The 18986-nt window shown below is 45.0% G+C and overlaps 1 protein-coding gene across 5 annotated transcripts in view; it reads left to right on the top strand.

The window, feature by feature from the left end:
* The window catches only part of MAMLD1 (mastermind like domain containing 1), a 108688-nt gene that overhangs the window by 33799 nt on the left and 55903 nt on the right, over nt 1–18986 (top strand). The window lies entirely within an intron of this gene.

Raw genomic sequence — 18986 nt, 5'->3', positions numbered from 1 at the left:
TCTTGATAAAACTCCATCCATTGGGATCATTCCTCTGACTGCCCACTTGGCAGCATGGAGTAAGTCAGGCCCAGCATCCACACTGGCCATTCCTGTTGTGATTATCCAAAGATGACAAATACAGAAGGGGATCATAGCTGCCAAGATCTGGTCTCTGGAAGCATTAGTGGTCAAGTTAACAACCTAAAAGAATTCGAGCCCTCTTCTCCAGAATGGCTTGGTCCATGCACTTCACATCAAGTGCAGGCTGAGCGGCCTCTCCACAGACTCTGGGGCTGTCACAAGCAAACTAAACAACTGTGTCTATACTTGTGTTTATACCTGTGGCGATTTCAAATTGTTCTTGTCAAAATGCACCCGTTTCCCAAAATGTCTTCTTTAAATGTAAGTTTGGAATTGGGGGAAGGGAAGTGAACATTTTATAAAGGAAGCCCAAGAAATTGACTCCCAGAGTTGATGTAGAAATGGTGTTTAGATATGGCTATCAGAAATTGAGCCTGACCTTGAATTTGACAGGAGTGAGCCCAAGCCTTGGAACTGGGTGTGTCCCTTCCTATATTGTTCGGCTAGTGCCCTGTGTGTTCTGGGCCCTGATGGGAAAGGAGCTTCCTGGACGGCACAGAGCAGGGCCCACCTTACATTGTTTGTCATCCAGAGAGGATACTGAGGCCAAGGCCCAGGGACGGCCAGGCCCTGCAGCAAGGGAGCAGTCCCCCGACTCCTAGGCCACCTCATGGTTCTGACCCAGTAGAATGTCTGAAGCCTGCTTCAGTGTCTTTTGCTGTCACCCCAAAGTCTTTGCAGCCAAGTGAGTAAGTTTGAGTGTTGACACCTGTTTCCGGGTCATCCACCACAAGGGGGAATTCCACAGCTGCTCATCCACTGGTTGGTGTGTGCCCTCCCTGCAGTGGGCTCTCTTCTAGGGACTGGCAGATAGCATGGGCTCGTGTTCTAGTGTGGAGAGACTGGACAGAAAGAGTGTCAGCAGCATGGCTCTCTGTGCTCTGACGTTTTACTCCACCCAGTGGCTAGGTCCACTGTGGCCTGCTTCCCCTCTGCCTGGACCTGGAGGAGGGCCTAGAGGGGGCCCAGGGGAAGACCTGCCAGTAGTGAATGTTGGGTAGGGCTGAGCACACAAAGCACATGATGGATACTGTGTTTTTGATCTTCATCACAACCCTGTGAGGCAGATGCTATTATTATCATCTCTTTTATAGATAAGGAAATAGACACACAGAGAGGCTGAGTAACTTCACCAAAGCCACACAGCTCTTAATTGGCAGAGTTAGGATTCAGACTCAGGCCATTGGGCACCAGAGTCCATGCTTTAACTGCTCAGCTACTGCACTGCCTCTTGTGTGTGTCTTTCTGTGTGTGTGTGTGTGGTGTGTCTGTGTGTCTGTGCTCAGTTGCGTCTGACTCTTTGTGACCCCATGGACTATAGTGTGTATGTGTGTGTGTCTGTGCTCAGTTGTGTCTGACTCTTTGTGACCCCGTGGACTATAGTCCTCCAGGCTCCTCTGTCCATGGGATTCTCCCAGCCAGAACACTGGAGTGGGTTGCCATTTCCCTCCTCCACGGGATCTTCCCTACCCAACCTCTCATGATGGGGCAGAATCTGAAGCCTGGCTCCCACCACCTTCAAGGAATACCCAGGCCTGGATCCAGCCCTAGGTCCTCTCTCTAAGGGTGTGTGGACTTCACCATGGAGGGGACACCGAGGCAGCCATGTGCTCACTGGTGTCACCAGGCCTGATCAGTGTCCTGTTCCCCTTCCTCTGCCCAAATGCCCTCCTCAGGGAAGGAACCCCAGCTCTGTCTGCTTTACAGAGTGAAAACTCCAAGGCACCAACTCTGATCACACCAGCTTGCCTCTCCCCACCCAGAAGTGTATTAGCACCAACTCCCCATCTCCACCCCCACTCTGGGTTCCAAGCTAGGACACCAGGTTTGCACAGAAGGGGAGATCATTATCATGCTGGGTCACCTGATTGCCCACTGCCTGTGCCAAGGTGCAGTCTGCCAGCTGCAAGGCCATTTCAGCCTTTGGTGCACCCAGCACCTCTAGGGTTTGGCCTCCAAGCCAGGTGGGGAAGTGCTTGCCAAGGCCAAACAGTAGCGTCATCTGCAACAAGTTGGAGGCTGCCTAGAGGCCATCTATCACTGCGTCTGGGAGGCTGTCACCATATCCCACACTGCGCCTATCTCAAGATTGCCCTAAAGACCTGGGCAGTGGAGCCCTTTGCTACCAGGGCGGCTTTCTCTGGCCTGGTTCCTCCTTTCCTGGGTCATAGCAAGTCAGCTGGTGGGAGCTGTCAGAGCCCCAGGAGCAGAAACTGCACTTCCTGATGGAGAAGCAGGCAGGCCACTGGGGAACTGAAGCCACTTTATTTAACGGACCCATTTGCCAGAGGCACAACACAGGGAAGATGAGAAGAAACCCTTTTCCATGAACTGGAACCAACCAGACGTAAGCTCAAAGACTCCAGACCATCTGGAGAGGCAACACAGCATCAGACCAAAGCAGCCAAGATGCATCCGAGTCAGAGGTGAAGCACTGGGGGGATGTGACCGAAGGGAGAGAAGAGGGTAAGGAGACGCCACACTCAGGGAGTCCTGGGCTGGCGAAGAGACTCATCCGCGGGAGGAGAAGCCAGGCTCTTGGGAGAAAAACTTCAGGCTTCCTTGTAGAAGAGAATGTCCTTCAACCCGGGAGTCATAGATCGGTTGGTGATATGGTTTAGCTCGACAGGAAGATGGTGACAGATGAAGGGGCTGCATAGCGTTCCCATTCCTTGAGAACTGGGATGAATGACAGTCCCAGGGCACAGAGCACGGAAGAGCATTCTGGATCTTGCATAACTGCCAAAAAGAACCATAAAGCACCAGGTGGGTCAGCTACTTGCAAATTTCCAGAAAAGAAACTCCTTAAACTGGATATCTTACATTATTCTAATTAACTTGATGTGGCTTCCTGGAAAAATTGTAGAACATGCTCTTGGAGCAGTTGCAAGCATGGGGGTGCTTAGAGAAGGAAACCAGCCCAGAGCAGGTCTGAAACAAAAGCAGAAGGAGTGGCGCTCCCCCATAGTCCCCACAGGCTCATGGGAGAGTGTGTTGGGTAGAATATTCTTTTCTGTTGGATGAGCTCCCTAGGCAGGTAGGGCAGAGAAAACCAGGCCAGTGGTTTTGGACCTCAGCAAAGCATTTGGCAGCAGGGCTTGTGAAAAACTTGTTTATAGCACAGTTATGTGATTGTGTAACCAGTGAGATGACCAAATCCAAAGGCTGTGGAATCATGTCCACCTTGGAGAAGGAAGTCTCAAGGCAAGTTCCTCTTGGCCTGCTTTGCTTTTTTTCTTAATGACCTGGATGAGACGAGAGAATCACTCTTACCACATCCGACCCTGACGTAGTCCCAAATGATGGATTCTCTGTAGTGTGAAAGTATTGTAGGATCCAAAATCTTGATGACCCAAGATTGTCTTGGGAAGTTCAACAGGGACAAAAGGCAAGATCCTGTATTTGGGTCTTTAATTCATCTGCCCAAGAATGGGATGGGAGGATTGTGGCTTGGGGAGAAAAAACTGGGAGCTTCTAGTTGACCTCAGTGATGGTGATTCAGTATTGAGCTGGGCCTGCTGTCAGGGTGACCATGCCTTAGGCTGCAGTGTCTGCCCTGGCGCACCCCAGCTCCCATCCAGCAAAAAGACAAGTGGGGTCGTCAGGTTGGAGAAAGACAGGGTGATGAGCATGCTCCAGATACAGAGAGTGTATCCCATGACCTCCCCAAGCTGGGACTTGAACCCAGGGCTCGTGATTCCAACTTCAGAAGTTATAATGAGTGCCTGTGTGCAACCCTGCAGGCAACATGTAGACTGCCATGTACTAGATATGAAGCCTTGGGCTCATTTCATTCTGATTCTTCTGAATACATTGACCAGTGCTTTGACAGTTGGAAAACATTTTCATAGAAACCAGAGACCCTATCAGCCTTTAAAGGTGTGAGGGCTTCCTCCTCTAACTTCCAGTGCCCAAGAGAAACTCAGCAGAGATCCTCTCTCATAAAAAGCAATTTCATATATGAATATGAAATGAATTTCATGAACCACCAGAGGCTTCTTACCATTAAAAAAATAAGCATTATTAAAATGGTACCTTCTGGATGCATCAAGGTTATAGAAGTAACAGGACTTTACCAAACCTTAACTGCAATACAAAATGAAAAGTTTGTCTCTTTTCTTACACCTTCTCCACAACTCTCTCATACTTGCTTAATATAAGGAGAAAGAGAAAGGACAGCTCAGTGTAACACAGGCAGCTTGATTGCATGAATACACAGATGGCTGATGGGATGAATGAACTGCAGAGTCTTGGCACAGAAGTGTTTATCTGGTGAATTTCTAAATTCCTTATCTCCTTCCCTGGTGGCTCAGCTGGTAAAGAATCTGTCTGCAATGTGGGAGACCTGGGTTCAATCCTTGGGTTGGGAAGATCCCCTGGAGAAAGGGAAAGGCTACCTGCTCCAGTATTCTTGGGCTTCCCTGGTGGCTCAGCTGGTAAAGAATCTGTCTGCAATGCGGGAGACCTGGGTTTAATCCCTGGTTTGGGAAGATCCCCTGGAGAAGTGAACAGGTACCCATTTTAGTATTCTAGCCTGGAGAATTCCATGGATTGTATAGTCCATGGAGTCGCAAAGAGTTGGACACGACTGAGCGGCTTTCCCGTTTTGTGCACAGTTGAGGTTCGGTAATGGTTGATACTCCTCTGAAGCGTCTCGAGTTCTGTGGGTTTGTAACGTATCTTGGTAATGTGGCTTTTAAGCTTTAGCTGTTTGAATTAAGCACAGAAATATACATTTGTATTTGACCCACAATGGAGTTAGATGTTCATCCTTGAAAGAATTAGAGCAGGAAGGACTGCTGAGTTTATGGAGGTGGCCCTGATTTGGATTTTGAAGACATTAGTCTAGAAGAAATACAATGGATAAAACCAAGGAGAAAAGTAATACAACATTGAACAGAAACTATACTCCAATAAAAACGTAGAAAATAAAACCAAGGAGAAACCAGAACCCTGGGATTCCTGGCTGCCTTGGTGCGCAGAGCTGCCTGGGCCCCTTGAGCACCATAGGGTAAGCCTAAAGCAGGACACAGGTCTTTTCCAAGAACCTTCTTCCTCCTGGTAGACTAGCACCCTGCGCTTCTAACCCCCAGTTTTAAACTCCAAAATGGCATCGTTTTTTTTCTGATTCAGGGAAGACACTTTCAATCAAGTGAAAATGTCTTATTCACCCTGGTATTGTCTAGCATTTGGGCTTATGGGTTGGAGTAGTTTTTGCTTGATAAATAGGCTAACTTGGCATGGGACCAGCCATAGAATTTGTGTAATTTGAACTGTAGAAATCCACTCTCACTATCAATCCAAGTAACCTCCTAAAGGTATTTGTTTCCATGTTCCCTTCCCACTCTTCTAGAGGCCAGGCTCATTTGTACCACATTGCTCTTGCCTGTTTATCATGCCGTGCATCTGAATGGCTGCCTGTGAAATTGCAGTCGTCTTTAAATGCCTGCTTCTGTGCATTTTTGTTGACTGTGTTCTCAAAGAGAAGTGTCTGGGGACCATTTCTGAAATGCACAGGCATTCTCCCACTGTTTTTAGTAACCAGAGCCATTGTTGCCAACTTGCAATAGATAAATATCTGGAAAATTAGATTGTTTCCTCCAAAGCTGATGGTAGCAACCTTGACTGTTTTCTTTCATTTGTGAAATAATATCTAAAATACTTGCAGAGAGGCACTTCCAAGAATGGAGAGAATTTATTACATCACAGTAAGTAGTGAAAGCACATTTCCTCCCATCAAATGGGATTTCATATGAAGTCTTTAAGTGCAACCCTAGTGCTTTTCTTATTATCCAATATCCATCTGGAGAGTGGAATGTATTTAGGAAGACTATTTTTTTAAAAGTTTATTTATTTATTTGGCTGTGCCAGGTCCTAGTTGTGGCACACAGAATCTTTAGTTGCAGCATGTGGGATCTAGTTCTCTGACCAGGGATCGAACCCAGGCCCCCTGCCTTGGAGCACAGAGTTTTAACCACTGGAACACCAGGGAAGTCCCAGGAAGACAATTTAAACATGTTGTTGTTCAGTTGCTCAATCATGTCCGACTCTTTGCAACTCCGTGGACTGCAGCACGCCAGGCTTCCCTGTCCGTCATCAACTCCCGGAGCTTGCTTAAACTCATATCCATCAAGTCCGTGATGCCATCCAACCATCTCGTCCTCTGTCATCTGCTTCTCCTCCCGCCTTCAATCTTTCCCAGCATCAGAATCTTTTCCAATGAGTCAGTTCTTCTCATCAGGTGGCCAAAATATTGGAGTTTCAGCTTCAACATCAGTCCTTCCAATGAACATTCAGGGTTGATTTCCTTTAGGATTGACTGGTTGGATCTCCTTGCAATCCAAGGGGCTTTCAAGAGTCTTCTCCAGCACAGAATTCGAAGGCATCAATTGTTTGGTACTCAGCTGAACTCTTCACAAATCTTTTCTAGCCTAGTTTAATCACTCTCTTCTTCTTTTAACTCACTGCTCCTCTATGCCACATGTTACACACCCTCCCCTCCCGTGACACACCCTATTAAGTAATTGTCTCAGTTGAACCCACCACAGTGTAGATGGACACAGAAGGCTGGACTGGGGTGCAGACCTCCAAGGATGCCTCCTTGCAATGCCTGGTGACAAGTGCCACATTTCTTACCTGTCACTTTCCTTGTTTCCTCTTTCTTTTTAGAATGTTCTGGACTCTGAGGTTGGTGAATTCTCTAGTCTGTCCTAATTCATTGTCCAGGGCTCTGATCCCCAGATGGCCTTGTTTAGAATCTGGAGTGGGGACCCCAAACCCTGCCCAGCCCCACCAGGAATCTGCAGGCAGCCACTGAAGGAAGTCTGCACTGTGGCTTCGGAGTCCTAGGCTGTGAATGGCCATTGAGGCAGTGCCAGTTGGCAAGGCTTGTAGGGTCCTCCAGGCCAAACTCTTTGGTCTATTGAAAGAAAGTGAATGCTGGAGAGGTGAAGTGGCGCACTAACCAGCCTTGGCAGGGAAAGACTGCACCCTTAGTGCTGTTGGTGGTTTGAAGCGAGGTCAGGTCACTGTATGACCTGGGAGCCAGCCTCAGGGGTATGTTAGGCTTCTTGGCTCATTCCTTTTGGAATGTGAACCCAAGGGCACGTTAGATGGGGTGTCTGTCTCCAGCCCAGCTCACCTTAATTGGGCCCTAACTCCAGAGTCAGTGAGCCTGACAGCTAGCATTAGCTCTCCCTGCCCAACATTCCATGCCATCCTGGACCAGTCTCTGCCTTCATTTTTCCTTTCTGTTCAAGAAGAAGGTCGCTTTCTCATCTCTAGTTTTCTTCTCCACACTAACATTGTAGGACTGTAACCAAGTGTGAGTATATAGAAGCTGGGGACAAAAGTGACAGCTTCTGTTCAGTTTCGTTGCTCAGAAATGCAGAAAGGGGCTGGCTCCCCCAATCCTCTTTCCCAGGGACTTTCAGGTTCTGATTCTCATTTGGCCTTCACACAGTACACGTGAAAGGCAAAGAGCAAAGGGCATCAGCCGCACTTTGCAGATGAATCTGAGGGTTAGAGAGTCCATGATTTGTTTGAGATAGAAGTGGACCCCAGGTCTCCTGACTGCAATGTTCCACCCAGGATGTCTTTTGGGTCACCAACTCCAGTCACTTTGCAAATATTCATTTGCCTGCTCGTTGGTAAGCTTGATGCTATTGCCTGCTGAAATTGCAGCAAAACCAAACCACTTCCTCCGTACCCCAGCATCTCCAGTGATTCTTGTATGTTAAGTCTAGGGGAAAGGAATCTTGCTTGCATGTCTGCCTTTAGGGCCAGGGCCAAGGGGTGAGCAGGGAAGGGAGGCGGGTGAAGCTATGTTTCTCTTCCCTGTCCTGGTGGTGCTGGAGCTGCCTGAGGGCTTCTGAACAGAAGCCCGTCTGAATGGCAAGATCGAGGGGCCAGGTGCCCTGGGACTGGAACTGATGGAGACATCCTCCACTGAGAAGGGGAGTCTTCCCCCTGGGCCTCTAGTGCTTGGGTACTTTCTGGGACAGGGAGAGAGAGAGAGCAAGAGAGTCTCTCTGTGTGTCTCTGAATGTGTGTCTGTGTATGCCTTTGTATGTCTGTTTGCACGTCTGTGTCTGTCTTCGTGTGTCTGTGTGCACCTGTACATTTGATGTCTATTTGTATGTGCATTTATGTGTACATGTGTGACTGTGCGTACCTGTGTCTGTGTATGTTTCTCTGAGCATGTGTGACTGTGTGCATCTGTGTCTGTATGTGTACCAACATATGAGTGGCAGGTTTGGCCCTGTAGAGGATGCTGGAACAATTTCCAGACAACCCCCCACCTCCAGCACAACACCCACCTTGGTCATCTGCTGTGGGAAAGCTTGGGGGAACTCATGGGCATTCAGCATCCAGGAATGCTGGCACCTAGAGGGCCTGTCTGGACGCCCACTTTAAATTCCAGGGCACTTTCAATTTTCAAAACGCATGATGTCTAAAACAGAAAAAAGATGATGGTGGACAAGTCCAGTAAGAAATGAGGTCTTGACAAAACTTGGCCTCGCATCACCTTGCAGGCTGTTTCTGCCACAGTCGATCATGTGATAAGATCAGCATTGTTATCCCTGCTCTAAGACTGTCTTGGTCTGCCCTCATTTCTGGATGTCCCCAAGTTGCAGAAAACTCTGTTCTGATTGATGTCACGGATGGACACTCTGTGCTGCTTGGTCTTGAAGTCAAGTCTGTTTCCAGGTGGGGCCAGCTGGAGACACAGTGATCCCAGTTGACTTGTTGGTTTGTACAAGTTTCACCTCCTTTTGAAGCAGAAGTCTGCTCTCTGGACCCGCTGCATAGGACCGTGAGACGTTTGTATTTGCCGGAAGCCCCCGGCCTCAAGCTGATTCATCACCAAGCAGTGCAGGACACTCAGGGGTCTGTGTGGCGGCCGGTCATTTATAACCTCAGTGGCAGCGTCCCAAATGCAAAAGGAGGCAGATTGCGGTGGTTCCCTGAAGCAGAATTCGCATCAACCAGATCTTGAGATATTATTTCCAAACCAAGTCTGTAAGTTCTTTATTGATGATGTGGGAAAGGTCCCAGCACCTCTGTGTCATTTAGGGGCTAGTCCTGCTCAGAGTACAGGATAGAAACTTTTTCCTTCTCCCCAAACTTATAACATGTTGCTTCATCTTTTTTCTAAAAGGAACAACTTTCTAAAACCCCAAGTCAGAAAGTGATAATAACTTGGTCTTTATTATAAAAGCTTAGTTAATATATAATTTACATACCATATGATTCACTCTTTGAAAGCATATGATTTGATGTGTTTTTACTGTTTTGACTTGTCTATCCTGGACATTTCATATCAATGGAATCATACTCTGAGTGGTCTTTTGTGCCTGGCATCTTAAACTTGGCATAATGTTGTCAGGGTTCATCCATGTTGTAGCATGTACCAGTACTTCATGCCTTTTGATGGTCGAGTAATACTCCATTGTATGGAGAGCCCATATTTGGCTTATCCAGTTACCAGTTGGTGGACATCTGAGTTGTTTCCACCTCTTCACTGTTAGAAGTAGTGCTGCTATGAACATTCTTGTACAAGCTTTGGTAGAGGCCTGTTTTCATTTCTCTTGGCTGTATTATACCCAAGAACGGAATTATAAGGTCATATTTGGGGCTTTCCTGCTGGCTCAGACAATAAAGAATCTGCCAGCAATGCAGGAGACCCAGGTTTGACCCCTGGGTCGGGAAGATCCCTTGGAGAAGGAAATGGCAACCCACTCTAGTAGTCCTGCCTAGAGAATCCCATGGACAGAGGAGCCTAGCGGGCTACAGTCCATAGGGTCACAAAGAGTCGGACATGACTGGGTGACTAACACTTTCACACTTTCGTGGCTATTCTATGCTTAACTTATCCTGGAACTGCCAAACTCTTTTCCAGAATGGCTGCACCGTTTTACATTCCCACCCTCAATATGTGAGGGTTCCAATTGCTCCACATCACTTTGGGCTTTTTGAAGTCAACTTTTAAAAAATGGAAAGCAGTGTTTTAAAATACTGAGGTATTTATTAACCTGTAATTACATGCCTTGTGGCTCTTAGATACTCTCAACGCGCTCCTTTCAAAGGCACAGAAATCTTGAACAACATGTTATGCATGCCTAGGGACATATGGACTCCCGTCCAACAAGTCACCAAGGCTCTATACTGACGGACTCCTTCAGATGGTTCTAGGCCACCCAAGTTTGAATCCATAAACACTCAGTGGTAGCTGTTAGATTTCTGTATAGAACTTTGCACTTTACACGTGAAGAAACTGAGTCTTCAAGGTTAAAGAGTCATGACTGAGAAGCCAGCCTTCCTGTTTCAGGGCTTGTTCTTGGGCTTCGAAGCCCTGACTCTCCTAACATCTAGAAGGCCAGTCTTCTTCACCTTTGACCCACCTGACTCCAGCCTGGACTCTGCCTGTTTCACCCAGGACAAGCTCCTCTGGACTAGGGCATCTTACTTGACTCCTTACACCTTCACATCAACATCTCTCGTGGCAAATCGGAATTCACAGCAGCCAGTTCCTTTTAGAGCAGGGTCATCTGCTACGATTAGAGCCCACTGTGGCAGGGTCATCTGCTACGATTAGAGCCCACTGTGGCTGTGATTGATGGCAGTGGGTTGTTGGATCTGTTCCCACCAGACGTTCTTTGCTGGTGGTCTGGAGAGTAGCAGTGGCCTTGGCCTCCTGGCATGTATTCAGCCCACCCTGTGATTCTCCACTGGAGATGCCTCCTTCCTGTTGCTTTCTCTTACTTTCCACACAGCCCTGCACCCCAGCCAGTTTTGTCTACACAAGTTTGTGATGCTCTCGCCATGAGCAGAGCCCTGGGCTGGATGCTCCAGCTCTCAGCTGCCCAGGTCCCTGTCTTCAGGTGGTGGGACAGGCCAAATAATAAGAGTCCAGAACTGCGTGCTCTTTAAGTGCCGAGAGTCACAGATGGCCCTGGGCTCAGAACACTCCAGCTCTTAGTCATCCAAACAAGAGGATCCTTTACCCCCGAAGAGTAAACAAGCCCTGAAGCTCCCCGAGGGAGCCCCCTTGGCTGTGGACACAGGCCAGCCTCACTGGCACCTGTGCCTTCCCTTTAGCATTTTTCTCCTTGGTATATGAGTTTGCTAGCGCTGCTATAACAAGGCTCCACAAACTTAAACCAAAGACAAGAATTTTCCCACATTTGCAGAAAGCATAAGTCTGAAATCAAGGTATCAGGAGGGCCACCCTCCTGTGTCCAAATATCCCCCTTTCATAAGGACACCAGCCCTATTAAATTAAGGGCCCACCCTACTCCAATCACATCTGTAACTGCCCTTTTTCCAAATAAGGTCACACCCTAAGGTACTGAGGGTCAGGATGTCAACATGAATGGGATGGCCACGATTCAATGTTAACACCAATGTACATGTCTGAAGACAGACTTGAATTATTTTGCCATCCTGTTACCTCCACCTGACTGGCTGGGTTCCATTCCTCTATAAGCACATTTGAAGTCCAGAGGTCGTTTGACTTTTTCTTTCGTTTGGAAGCTAAATTTCACCCTTGAAAAAAAATGAGAACTCTAATATCCCAGTGTCTCCTATCCTAACTCAAAATACACCCAACAAACCAGAGACCTGGGATTAGATCTCATGGTCTCAGAGATTCCTATGGGAATGGCTGAGCAGGACCCTTCTCCTCACCCAATCCAGGGACCGTAGGGGAAGAAGCAGCTAGGATGAGAGATATGGGGTCAACTTGGCCTTCCTGTGTAGCTCGCCTTTGTACCTTTCAGTCTGAAGCCCAAAGCTTTCTGCTCCTTATTTCCTCGGGGGACGGGCCTTGGACTCTGTTGCTTGGAAAAATTTCAGTCCTTCAGGGTTGCTCCATCCTCATGCTCCCCTTGCCTCCTTGCCAAGTCCCTTTGATTTGGTTTGTTTCCTTCCTTTGTCATGCCCGGAGATCTGACCCCGACTGGCACATTGAGATGGACATCAGACATCTGGCCGAGTCCACAGTCCACAGCAAGACGTCCGGCACTAGAGCCCTTGGCTAAGGCAGGGAGCAGTGAGCTGGTGATCCCTGGGGTCCCTGGGGTCCCTCAGGTGCCTTTAGAGCCTGGGCAGAAGGCAAGAGAAACTGCCTGCAAGCCTCTGCTCTGAACCTGAGCTGGGAGGACACCCCTCACCCCACCCCATTCCCTATATCAACAGGCTACTGAACCCCAGAGCCAAACCTCTCCCTGGAGCATTGACTTACTTGATGATCCAGGCAGGGGGGTGGCATTTTCTCTCTGTATTAAAGCCAATGTGAATAGAGAAAGCTGAATTCACATGGATTTCTGAGGCTGAAATCCAAAGTGTGTGTAGCAGATGATTTGGGAGTTCATCCACAACCTTGGATTGTGCTTGGAAACATTGCTGGGATTGGGTTTCTGTTAATGGGAGACATTAGGCTTCCTGTCTAGCTGTTCATGGATATTGCCAGGGCAGAAGGAGCACGAGCTGGCGCCGTGTGTGCTAAGGTAGCACACTGCTTCTGTGGCAGAAAGGTTTGCCTGAGGGCTGGTTCCCGGGCCTGGATTCCTCTAGAGGCAAAGAGGAAATGAGGTCACGGCTGGAGAAGCTGGGGTGCTGGTTGCAGGAGACCCCTTCTGACTTGGACCAAATCAGTTTCCAGCCAGGGAACTCTCACCTGGGTTTCCTGTTGGCCATTCTCCCCTGGCCCAGCTGGTCCCCAAGCGTAGTGATGCAATGCTGAGGTTGCCTTCATCCACACAGCTCCAACTGCTGCCGTCACCTGTCCTCTCTATACTGGGCTGCTGGGAACCGCAAAGAAGGCAGGGCAACAGATTGGTAGAGTGGAGTCTTTAAGAGCCAAAGCAGCATTATTTTTTTCAACTTTGTCTTTTTTCCCTTAGAGCTAAATGGGTAGCTTGTTTGATGATAGTAGGTTTTGTGTGGACATAAATTTTCATTTCTCTGGAATAAAGGCCCTAGAGTGCAAGTGCTGTGTCATCCTATAGCTGTGTGGCTAGTTTTACATTTCCAACTGGCAGTGAGTGGTCCAGATGATCCACATGCTCACCAGCTCTTGGTGTTGCCACTGCTTTTTATTTTAGCCATTCTGATAGGTAGGTGGGGCTTCCCTCATACTTCAGTTGGTAAAGAATCTGCCTGCAATGCAGGAGACCCGGGTTCGATTTCTGGGTCAGGAAGATCCCCTGGAGAAGGAAATGGCAACCCACTCCAGTCTTCTTGCCTGGAGAATTCCATGGACAGAGGAGCCTGCAGGCTACAGTCCATGGGGTCGCAAGAGAGTTGGACACGACCTAGTGACTAGAGAGAGAGAGATAAGTAGGTAGTGGAATCTCATTGTGGTTCTAATTTACAACTCTTTAATGATATTGAACATCTGTGTATGTGCTGATTTGCCTTCCATAGAAACTCTTCAGTGGAATGTCTTTTCATGTCTTTCCCATTTTCTAATTGGGTGGTTTGTTTTTCCTACTGTTGAGTTTTTGAGATTCTTTTTATGTTCTGGATACTAGTCCTTTATCAGGTAGGAGGTTGGCAATGTTTTCCTCCTATTCACAGGGTCTTTCACAGAGCAAATATTTTATGTTCGATAAGGTCTAATTTATCAATATTCCCTTTTATGAGTCATGCTTTTGCTGTCAAGTCTAAGAAAGAACTTTTTGCCTAGCTCTGCATCCCAAAGATTTTCTCCTACCTTTTTCTAAAATTTGTGTACTGTTACATCTTACAATTAACTCTTTGGTCCATTTTTAGTTAATTTTTGTGTAAGGTATGAGATTGAGTGTGAAGTTTATTTTTTGCCTATAGATGTTCCATTGTTCCAGATCATGTGTTAAAAATGCTGCCATTCCTGCACTGAATTGCTTTTGCATTTTTGTCAAGACTCAGTTGGGCATATTTATGTGGATCTATTTCCTGAATCTGTTCTGTTCCAGTAATCAATGTGTCTGTCCCTCTGCCAATACCACACTATCTTATTTAATGCAGTCTTGAAACCAGGTAAGTTGATTCCTTCCACTTGATTCTTCTTTGTCAGAATTGTTTCACCTCTTCTACTTCCCATACATTTCCATAGAAATTTTAGAATAATTTTATCTATATCTATCAAAAATTATGCTGGGATTTTGATAGGAATTTGGTAAAGCTGTGTATCAATTTGAGAAAAATTGGTTTCTGTACAATGCTGAGTCTTTCATTCTGTAAACACAGAATATCCCTCTATTCATTTATAGCATCTTTGATCTTTCATTAGTGTTTCATAGTTTTTAGCATACAAGTCCTGGATGTGATTTGCTTGATTTCACTATTTGAGCAATAGTAAACTGTACTGTATTTTTAATCCCAGTGCCCATGCATTCTTTGCTGGCATTTATAAGTGCAATTGATTTTTATACGTTGATCTTGTATCCTGAGACCTTCCTGAACTTGTTTATTAGTTCTAGGATATACTTTGTAAATTTTTTAAGATTTCCATGTAGAAAATCATATCACCTACAAATAGAGATAGTTTTACTTCTAATATGTATGCCTTTTATTTCATTCTCTTGCCTTAATGAACTAGCTAAGACCTCCAGTACTGTTTGTTTTATTGTTTTTTGTTTTCTTGGGGATATATTTGATACACAACATGGTGTAAGTTTAAGACGTTCAACATATTGATTTGATATGAGCAGTGGTGAAAGTAGTTATCCTTGCCTTGTCACCGAACTTGGAGGGAAAGCTTTCATCTTTAATTATTAAATGTGATGTTAACTGTAGAAATATTGCAGATGCTTTTTGCCAAGTTGAGGAAGTTCCTCTCTAGTCCTGGTTTTCTGAGAGTTTTCATCATGAATGGGTGTTGAATTTCGTGATGTGCTTCTTCTGCATCAAATAATATGATCATATGACTGTAACTGAATTTGTGGTTTTGAGACAATTGTAGATTTACATGCAGGTGTAAGAAATAATGCAAAGAGATCCCTTGTGCCCTCTTAACTGGCTTTGCCTAATGATAGCATCTTGCAAAGCTATATTACAACTGGGATGCCAACATGGGTATAGTCAAGGTACAGAACATGTCCATCTCCACATGAATCCCTCATTTCACCCATTGATGGACACATCCACTTCCCTTCCACACCAACCCCTTCCTTACTCCTTGGCAACATCTAATTAGCTCGTTTCTATAGTTTTTTATAGTCATTTTAAGAATGTTATATAAATGGAATCACACAGTGGCTAAGTTTGGGGGATTGCCTTTTTTTCATTCAGCATAATTCTCTACAGACTCATTCAGGTCATTATCAACAGTCATGTCTTTTTATTGCTGAGTGGTATACCATGGTATGTAGGTACCAGTTTGTTTAATCACTCATCCATTGAAAGATTTCTGGGTTGTTTCTGGTTTGAGGCTATCTTGAATAAAGCTACTGTAAATGCTTGTTTGCCAAGTTTTGTATGAATACAAGTCTTCATTCCCCTGGGATAAATACCTAGGAGTGCAATTGCTGGGCCGTGTAATAATTACATGTTCAGTTTTTAAGAAACTGCCAAAACAGTTTTCCAGAGTAGCTTTGCCATTTTTTCATTCTCTCCAACAATGCATGACTAATCCAGTTTCTCTCATTTTTGCCAGCATTTGGTGGGTTTTCCAAACAAATAAAGGTGAAATTCAAATGACAGTTAGTGGAATTCGTCCATTCACAATGTACTATACCATCTCCTCTATCTAGATCCTGAACATTTACATCACCCAAAGTAAAGCCTCATCTCTAGTAAGCAGTTAGTCCCCCCTTCTCCCCTGCCCTCAGTCCCTGTCAACCACCAATCTGCTTTCTGTCTCCATGAATTCAGCTATTCTGGATATTTTGTATAAATGGCATCATATAATATGTGACCTTTGGTGACTTGACTTGTTTCACTTAGCAGGTTTTATCTATATACCAATAATTTATTCCTTTGTATGGCTGAATAGGTCAGTGGTAAGGACAAGGGAAATTTTGTTTATCTGTTTACACATTGATGGCCATTTGGGTTGTTTCCGCCTTTTGATTATCATGAATAATGCTACTGTGAACATTTGTGTAGAAATATTTGAATACCGATCTTCATTTCTTTTGGGTATATATGTAGGAATGGAATTGCAGGGTCTGATGGTAATTCCATGTTGTTAGTTTTTGTGGAAGAACTGCCAAACTGCTTTCCCCAGCAGCTGTAATGTTTCAGTTCCCACCAGCAATGTATGAGTGTTCCAATTTCTCCACATTCTTGTCAACACTTGTTATTTCCCCTTTTTTATTATGCCATCCTACTGTGTAGGAAGTGGTATGTCATAGTTTCGATTTGCATTTCTCTAACATCTCTTCATACTGAGCATCTTTACATGTGCTTGTTGGCTGTTTTTAATATCATTTCAATATTAATTTTAATATCTATTTTTTATATTCCCTTCTTTGTTTGCTTTGGGTTTATTCTCCTTTTTCTTGGTTCCTTGGGTGGAAACTTATAGATCTTAGACTTTCCCTCTATATATTTCTGTTGTATATATTTCTATATATATTTCCCTCTATATATTTCTGTTATAACTGTAAATATCTCTCTCAGCACAGCTTTAACTTGTGTCCCACAAATTTTGATGTAATATATTTTCATTTTCATTTAGTTCAGTTTATTTTAAAAATTTCTCTTGAGACCTCCTCTTTGACTCCTGAGTTTTTTTTTTAAAGTTTGTTGCTTAGTTTCCAAGTGTTTGGAGATTTTCCTGTTGTCATTTCTGTTTTTGTTTCCTAATTTGATTCCACTGTAGCCAGAGAAAATACCATGTATTACTTCAACTCTTTTAAATTTTTGTGGATTGTTTTATAGTCCAAATGGTGTCTGTATTGGTATATATTTCTTGGATGCTTGAAAAGAATGTAAATTTTACCGTTTTCTTGATGGGGTGTTCTATAAATAGCAATTAGATCTTATTAGATGGCCGTGGTGTTGAGCTCTTTTATATCTTGCTGATTTTCTAATTGTTCTATCAGTTATTGAGAGAGGACATTGAAGTCTCCATTATGAATGTCAAGTTTTCTATTTCTTCTTTCAGTTAATGTTAATTTTGACCCATATATCATGTAGCTGTCTTGTTTGGTGCATACACATTTAGAATTACTTTGTCTTCTTGGTAGACTGATCCTTTGCCCGTCTCTGTGCCTGTTCATTTTCTTTGTTCTGAAGTTATTTGATGTTACTAGAGCCACCCCTGCTCGTTTTTAAAAGTTTTTTCATCCTTTTACTTTCTACATGCCCATATCATTATATTTGAGGTGAGCATCTTGCAGACAGCATATAGTTGTGTTATGTTTGTGTTGTTTTTTTTGATTGACTCTTGTCAACGTCTCTTCTTAATTGCTGTATTTAGATCATTTTCACTTAATGTACTTATTGATGTTAGTGCTTAATTCTGCCAGTTTATTTTTAATTTCTGTTTGCTCTCTGTTTTTGTCCCTACTTTCTTTTTCCTGTATTCCTGTGGGTGACTTGAAAATTTTTTAGAATTTCATTTGCTGATTCGTGTATGGTGTTTCTACATGTATCTTTCTGTATGCCATTTTTTGGTGTTTCTTGGTACTACATCATATATACATAACTTGTAAGGGTCTACTGATGTCAGCATTTTACCAGTTTGAGTGAAGTATAGAAACCTTACCTCTCTTTTCACCCCTTTACCACTCTCCTCTGTTTATAATGTAATTGTGTTAAATATTTCTTCCACATACATTTAGAACCACAGCATGCAATGTTATGTTTCTTCAGCTGCCAAATATAATTTAGAAAACTTTAAGGAAAAGGAAAGTCTATTCTATTTACCCATATTTTGTCTCTTTCCATGATTCCTTTTTCCTCAGTGATGTCCAAAATGTCTTCTTTTATCATTTCCTTTCTGTTTAGAGAGCTCCCTTTAGCCATTCTCTCAGAAGTCTGTTGTTACTGAATTCTTTCAGTTTTCATTCATCTGAGAATGTTTGGATTCCCCTTCCATACCTGAAGTGTGATTCTCAGCACTCATTTAGATCTTCTGTTTAGCTGGCTTTCTCTGACAATGCTCTGGCAGGGAAAGGGGTGCGCTGTCTCATTTCTGCCAGGTAGCTGTGGAAATCCAGATTCTCCACTTAGCCTTCATTGACACCAAGGAGGTTGGAGCTTCTCGTTACTGCTGGGCAGTGATGATAGTTCCAGCTCCCCACTGGGCTTCTGCTAATACCACCCTGGGTGGGGTGGGTAAGAGTGCTTCATTAGTGTTCCCCATGTGACCTCCACTGACATTAAAAGGGATGGGATGTGGACTCATGACCCTGTGGAGGGGCAAATGTCCTGACTCTGTGCGGCCTCTTCTAACACCACCCTGGCAGGAGCAGGGAAGATGACTCATTTCTGTTCGGGGCGGGATGGAGTCTAGGCCCCCAACTGGCCTTTGCTGATGGGACTGGGTGGGACCACCCTTTTGTCTGTGGTGTTTAGCTGAAGAAGACTGGCTCTTGCATATAAGTTTTTAGTCTTGGGAGACTGCCCCTTTTCTGGCCCTCTGAGTAAAGAGAGGAAACTTTTGCAGGAGCTGTTTTGGCTGTGTTCATTGGTACTTCGGGTTGTCTGTTTCTTCAGTTCCAGTCTGGGATCTATGAGGCAAAAAGAAAACCCAGGGAGCTTGCCACTGCGTCGTTCCCTATGTCCCAAGGTCTTTATCTGGTTTGCTTTCTTCTGCCTACCTTTCAGGGTCTTCTGGTGCTTGTTTTATATGTAAGGCCCAGATGTTTCAGTTGTCTGCAGTGGGGGAATGGGGAAAGTACTTCTCCACTTTCCCAGAGCCAGATATG

Source organism: Muntiacus reevesi, chromosome X (assembly GCF_963930625.1).
Source record: "Muntiacus reevesi chromosome X, mMunRee1.1, whole genome shotgun sequence".
In the NCBI taxonomy this organism is placed as follows: domain Eukaryota; kingdom Metazoa; phylum Chordata; class Mammalia; order Artiodactyla; family Cervidae; genus Muntiacus; species Muntiacus reevesi.
The sequence above is the reverse complement of the archived record's forward strand: the minus strand, read 5'-3'. Positions and strand labels throughout refer to the sequence as shown.